The 7,220-nt window shown below is 38.4% G+C and overlaps 1 pseudogene; it reads left to right on the forward strand.

The window, feature by feature from the left end:
- The first annotated feature begins 4,782 nt into the window (after positions 1–4,782).
- LOC100342901 (actin-related protein 3-like) lies at positions 4,783–6,032 on the forward strand (annotated as a pseudogene).
- The last annotated feature ends 1,188 nt before the right edge of the window (positions 6,033–7,220 follow it).

The following is a 7,220-nucleotide window of genomic DNA, read 5'->3' on the forward strand; positions in this document are numbered from 1 at the left end:
TATTTATCCTTTTAAGTGGAGCCTGAAAATGTTCATATTTTTATGTATTTCTTTCTATTAACTCACTGGATGAATTAATGATATGACTCAACAATTTATGGAAAGGTTTGAATATTCAATAGTTCCAGTTGATAATCATTTTTCATCCTTAGAAATTTCTTTTTTAATATTTGTTTAAAATGTTGTATAAAACATTGCAGTTTTCCTGTCTCAGGCTTTGAAACAAATGCTATTTATGACGGGGCAGTGTTCTATTTTATTAATACTGTTATGACTCTATTTTACCACCCAGTTTGGTGCAGTCGGTTCATTTAATTTATGCATGTTTCTTCAGTATTAATAAATAATTTAACAAAGTATTAAAAATCAATGATAAGTTCAAATAATATTCTAGAAAAAATTCTCTTTGTAATATAGGAAAAGGTCAATTCCCTTACAATAATTTTTACAATGGTTATTACACTTTAATCCTAGATGTCCTTTTGAATAAGCTACCTGCCTGTCAGCCTGGTTTACCCAGGCACAGCATAACATGTTTATACAATTTATACAATGTGTATACACTTATATACAATGTATACATTGTGTACAATTATATCTTTAACCAGCTGCCAATTGATTACCTTTTCCTTCATAACCTATTTTGACTGCTGTGCGCATTACTGTAGGTTAAAAAGATTTTATATAAAGGAAATTAACTCTGTGAGTTTTGCATTGTAAACTTCATTAAGCACTTCATAAGCTAACTGAATATTGAAACATGGAATTATTTTATATTTATTTGATTATACTCATGATATAGAAAGCAAAATATTCAGATACACAGTTTTAGGGCTGTGAGATGTTATATACAAACAATACTTTTAAGAAATCGCATTTATTGCTTACTTGCAAGGGAAAAATAGTTTTCATTACCAGACATAGTAATGCATAAGAGCAAATTTTTTCTTTCACTATTTATCTCTCCTAGTTCCACAGAATCTCATATTATTAAAGTGACATGATAGCAACTCCTTTTACTTGGATTGATATTTTCAGGTTCATGGCACCACTCTTAAAGAAATACTACATTCTGTGTAAATTGGAAGCCTTTTTGAGAAATAGAGCTAAGCTGATTCTCATTCTCTCACACGTTACTTGTGACAGTTTGAATGCACACATATGACTTTGGGTATTTAGAAAAAAAATTCTATTTTCACCTAAGTTAAATATACATTAAGGTCAGCGCTTTCAGTTGATCTCAGTGGCATGACTGGATTTCAACTTGCATAATTACTATTTACATATGCAAATCATCACTTCAAATAAAATTATTTAATACAGCTCTGGTTTCCTAATCTAATTATGCCATTTTTAATCATTAAACTTTATCAAGCAACAGTCATTCTTATGCTACTAGAGTTTCATGAATTTATTTATAGCTTATGTAACTGATGAATTGAGAGGCCCAGCTCCCATTCTGATGCAGCCTGTTCGTACACATTATCCTATGATGATATAAACACACTAGTTTACATCAGAGTAGAATAGACAAAAGATATCTGTCATCTATATCCCTATCCTAGCCTCAACTTTGATACTTTTGCTTTCTTTTAAAAAAATGTTTAGTTATTTATTTTCATCTACTTTACAGGCAGAGCAACACAGTAAAAGAGGAATATAGGTAGAGAGAGAGAGAGAGAGAGAGAGAGAGAGGACACCTGTAACTATCAGGGGTGGGACTGCAGGGACTGACTGAAGCCAGGGACCCAGAACTCCATCTGGTCTAAGTGGTGGCAGGGACCCATGCCATCCCAGATGCATTAAAATGAAGGTGAAAGGGAAGCAGAGAGACTGAAATTCTATCTCAGACATTTGGAAATAGGACGTGGGCACAGCAGGCAACAGCTTAACTAGCTTCAACACTTATTTTCTAAGTACTTATTTTGTCAACTTTTTATAGAAATAAATTATTTATTTAGATAGACTATGGTAGTGTTATGGGTTTACTCATTCCAAAATTTTTTTAAACTTTTATTTAATGAATATAAATTTCCAAAGTACAGCTTATGGATCACAATGGCTTCCCCCCATAACGTCCCTCCAACCCGCAACCCTCCCCTTTCCCACTCCCTCTCCCCTTCCATTCACATCAAGATTCATTTTTGATTCTCTTTATATATAGAAGATCAGTTTAGCATACATTAAGTAAAGATTTCAACAGTTTGCTCCCACACAGAAACATAAAGTGAAAAATACTGTTTGAGTACTAGTTATAGCATCGAGTCTCAATGTACAGCACACTAAGGACAAAGATCCTACATGAGGAGTAAATGCACAGTGACTCCTGTTGTTGACTTAACAAATTGACACTCTTGTTTATGGCATCAGCAATCACCCTAGGCTCTTGTCATGAGCTGCCAAGGCTATGGAAGTCCCCTGAGTTCACTGACTCTGATCATATTTAGACAAGGCCATGGTCAAAGTGGAAGTTCTCTCCTCCCTTCAGAGAAAGGTACCTCCTTCTTTCATGACCCGTTCTTTCCACTGGGATCTCACTCACAGAGATCTTTCATTTAGGGTTTGTTTTTTTTTTTTTTTTTTTTTCCCCAGAGTGTCTTGGCTTTCCATGCCTTAAATAGTCTCATGGGCTTTTCAGCCGGATCCGCATGCCTTAAGGGCTGATTCTGAGGCCAGAGTGCTGTTTAGGACATTTGCCATTCTATGGGTCTGCTGTGTATCTCGCTTCCCATGTTGGATCGTTCTCTCCCTTTTTTATTCTATCAACTAGTATTTGCAGACACTATTCTTGTTTATGTGATCCCTTTGGTTCTTAGTCCTATCATTATGATCAATTGTGAACAGAAATTGATCACTGGGACTAGTGAGATGGCATTGGTACATGCCACCTTGATGGGATTGAATTGGAATCCCCTGGTATGTTTCTAACGCTACCGTTTGAGGTAAGTTAGCTTGAGCATGTCCTGAATTGCATTATCTCTTCCCTCTCTTATTCCCACTGTTATATTTAACAGCGATCACTTTTCAGTTAAGTTTCAGCACTTAAGAAGAATTGTGTATTGATTACAGTATTCAACCAAAAGTATTAAGTAGAACAAACAAAAAAATACTAAGAGGGATAACATATCAAGTTGCTCATCAACAGTCAGGGTGAGGACTGATCAAGTCACCGTTTCTCATAGTGTTCATTTCACTTTAACAGGTTTCCTTTTTGGTGCTCAGTGAGTTGTCACCTATCAAGGAGAACAAGTGGTATTTGTCCCTTTGGGATTGGCTTATTTCACTCAGCATAATGTTTTCCAAATTCCTAACAGGGATCACTTTTCAGTTAAATTTAAACACCTAAGAATAATTGTGTGTTAATTACTTATTCCAAAATTTAATATTTCGGGTTCTTGCTGTTTCCTTAGATAAGATTTCTAAGCACTGGCCCAAATGAGACAGGCAACATGGTGAAGTTCAGGATTTATTTGGAAAGTGAGGACTTTATTTAGGGAAAATGGGTCAGAAAAAATAAATGGGGACTTCCATACCAGCCTTTTCTAGGGAGCAGGCCAGACTGCAAGTGAGAGAGGGCACATGGGCAGGAGAGCGGTGGAAGGTGGCAAGATGGGCAGTGCAGGAGAACAAGCACAGGGGGCCAGCTCAGCCCTATCCAGCCTCTTATCCACTTCCAAAAGGGGAGTGGTTACATAGTCTGATTGACAGGTGGTTGGATACAGGTGAGATCTCCTAGGGGCAAAGCAAGTGGTGTGGCCTTCAGCTCACTGGACCTAATGCTATCTCCCTGATTATTCCCATATCAGTAAAATTAGGCTATTTTTTAGGATATTATCAATCTATTCTTCCCATTGTTATTCTGAGAAAGTACTGCAAAAGTTTCTGGAAAAAAAAAAGAATTAAAAGATACTTTTATTTTGGTTAAAAGAGATTTGAATTTTGGTGAAACAAGGATGTAAGCCTCAGCCATTTTGGACCACTGCCTTTTATTCTTTTTTTTTTTAAGATTTATTTATCTTTTGAAAGGCAGAGTTACAGAGAAGCAAAGGGAGAGAGAGAGAGAGGGAGAGAGAGAGAGAGAGAGAGAGAAGGAGAGACTGCCATCCAATGGCCAGAGCTGGGCAGATCCAAAGCCAGGATCCAGGAGCTTCCTTCAAGTCTCCCACATGGGTGCAGGGGCTCAAGGACTGAGGCCAACCCCTACTGGTTATGGCATTCCTGTTAGCATGCAGGAATCAATGCAGTTGAGGAGAGGGTTAGCTGTGCCTGAGGAGGTTATATTTTGGCTGTTGACATCACTAAGGAAGAATGCTGGGAATTTCAATGTCTCCCAGTAAGGTTGGAGATAGCATTTTGAGTGTTAGACAAGCGCTGACAATATTCTAGTCAGAAACCTGAAATTGTTTGTGTTCATCAAACTCCATTTGTGACTTGTGACCAGACTCAACCAGATCTCTATTTATTGTAGGTGTGTTTAACTGTGATAATGCAAAACACATTGGTTTACTTGCACCATATGTAACCGAATTTTCCCTAACTGTTGAGATCTTGTACATAGCATTGGAGTCACATATGCTCTATACAACAATCAGAATTCAGTGTCTGCAGCCGCTCCTTCTTTGCTACTGCTTCGATTTGCCAGCTTTTCCCCCGACGGAGGGGGCAGCTTGCCTGTGGATGGTTAGATAGAACCCATCTCCCGCCACCAAGCCTTGGAATCAAACAGCACAGAGCAGAGGGCGGCAGCGGCAGCGGCAGCAGCAACAGCATCAGAGGAAGAAGATGGCAGGGAGGCTGCAGGCCTGTGTGGTGGACTGTGGAACAGGGTATACAAAACTAGGATATGCTGGAAATACAGAACCACAGTTTGTCATTCCTTGCTGTTTCGCTATTAAGGAGTCAGAGAAAGTGGGTGATCAAGCTCTAAGGAGGGTGATGAAAGGTGTTGATGACCTAGACTTCTTCCTTAGTGATGAAGCAATAGAATAACCTACACATGCAACAAAGCAGTCAATTCACCATGGTATAGTTGAAGATTGGGATTTGATGGAAAAGTTTATGGAACAAATGATCTTTAAATATTTAAGGGCAGAACCTGAAAATCCTTATTTTATATGGACTGAAGCTCCACGGAATACTCCAGAACCCAGGGAATACACTGCTGAAATAATGTTTGAGTCTTTCAATGTTGCAGGCTTGTAAATTGCTGTGCAGGCTCTTCTTGCCTTAGTTTGCATCCTGGACAGCAAGACATGTAGAACAGACAGTAACTGGTACAGTAGTAGACAGTAGAGACGGTGTCACTCATGTCATTCTTGTGGCTGAAGGGTTTCTGACTGGCAGCTGTATTAAACACATTTGAGTCACAGGATGAGATATAATATACTTCATTCAGCAACTGCTGAGAGATCAAGAAGTAGGAATCCCTCAAGAACAATCCCTGGAAACTTCTAAGGCAGTAAAGGAAAGCTATAGTTAATTCTGCCCAGATTTAGTGAAGGAATTTAATAAGTATGACACAGATGGGTCAAAGTGGATTAAGCAGTATACAGGGATCAATGCTATCTCTAAAAAAGAATTTTCCATTGATGTTGGTTAGGAGAGATTCCTGGGATCTGAAATCTGTCTTCATCCGGAGTTTGCTAATGCAGATTTACACAACCTATCTCAGAAGTTGTAGATGAAGTAATTCAGAATTGTCCTATTGTTTGATGTCCTCTCTAAAGAATGTTGTCCTCTCTGGAGGATCAACCACGTTCAGAGACTTTGAACTTTGTTTGCAAAGAGGTTTGAAAAGAACTACAGATGCCAGGCTGAAATTAAGTGAAGGATTGAGTGGTGGTAGATTGAAGCCAAAACCTATCGCTGTACAAGTCATTACATATCACATGCAATGATATGCAGTTTGGTTTGGAGGATCCATGCTGGCTTCCACACCTGAGTTCTGCTAAGTATGCCACGCCAAAAAGGATTTCAAAGAAATTGGACCTAGCATTTGTCATCACAGTCTAAGGTTTGGAATCATGTTGTAAAATTGACTTCATGGTTCTTGGGGTTAGGGAAGTGGAAAAGAGATAATCTTTGTGATAACCTGTTTTGTCTGGATAGTTGATTTTGAGGTTTTAAACCTAACTTGAAATAGTTAAGACCAAACATGATTATACAGGAATATTTTAATAAGTGTATCAACATGCACATGTAGAAGAGAGCCAAAATGATTGTTTTTCTTTATATTGAATATTTGAATCTTATGTGTAACAAAAGAAGTGGGTTTTAGTGTCAGGAAAATGGTGCAGTTTTGTCTATGGCACGATCTACACCCTGACCCCATCCTAGGCTCTAGCCCCCGCCACCATTGCAAAAAGCCAGGTGGCCACATGGCCCAACCACTGTTGTCAAGCTCCACCCCCATCCTAATGGGATTTGCTATTCCTACTTCCCTGCCCACCCTCTGGAAAAGGGATATTAGACCCACTTCCCAGACACACGCTCTCTTTTTACATGTGACTCTCTCTCACTCTCTCTTCTCTGCGCTCTCTGTTCTCCTCTCCTCTCCCTTCTTGTCTCTTCTCTCTGCTCTCTCTCCTCACTAGCTCCTCTCCTCTCTGTCTCTCTCTTATACTCTGATTCTCTCTCTTTTTTCCCTCTCCGCCCGTTCCCTCTGATCTGCTGTGTTTTCCCCAATAAACCCTTTCCCTTACTCTGGTGTTTGGTGTGTTTTGTGACAGCCTAACATTTAGATTTCTGTGCCCTGATATTTTGCATATTATTAAATAATCCAAGATTTGGGTTTTATCAGTATGTAGATAGCTCTATAATGCTTGAATTGTACACTGCTAAATGTACAATGTAAGAGCTTGTTTACATTTCATATTTTTGATACTTTGAGGAAAAAAGTCAAAGAAAAACTGTAGCATTTGAGGAAAAAATTGACCAAGTAAAGGATAAATTTAAAAAATAATCTCATGAGACTTGGTGTACACACTGATGGGATTCCAGTTATGACAAATTACTCCCCTCACCTTATCCATTCCTTCCCCATAAGTGGTTTTCTTTGCAAATGCTTTTGGAAATAAGAAGCTGTATCTTCAATTAACTGATTCTTGCTAGTGCTTTTTAATACTTGCATTCTGTTTCTTGCTTTAAAAGACAAGACAAAACTGTCGGAACAGTAAAAAAAATCAGTTTTAAGGAATTTGAACGTCTGAATGTCTATAGTT

Source organism: Oryctolagus cuniculus, chromosome 4, assembly GCF_964237555.1.
Source record: "Oryctolagus cuniculus chromosome 4, mOryCun1.1, whole genome shotgun sequence".
Taxonomy (NCBI): domain Eukaryota; kingdom Metazoa; phylum Chordata; class Mammalia; order Lagomorpha; family Leporidae; genus Oryctolagus; species Oryctolagus cuniculus.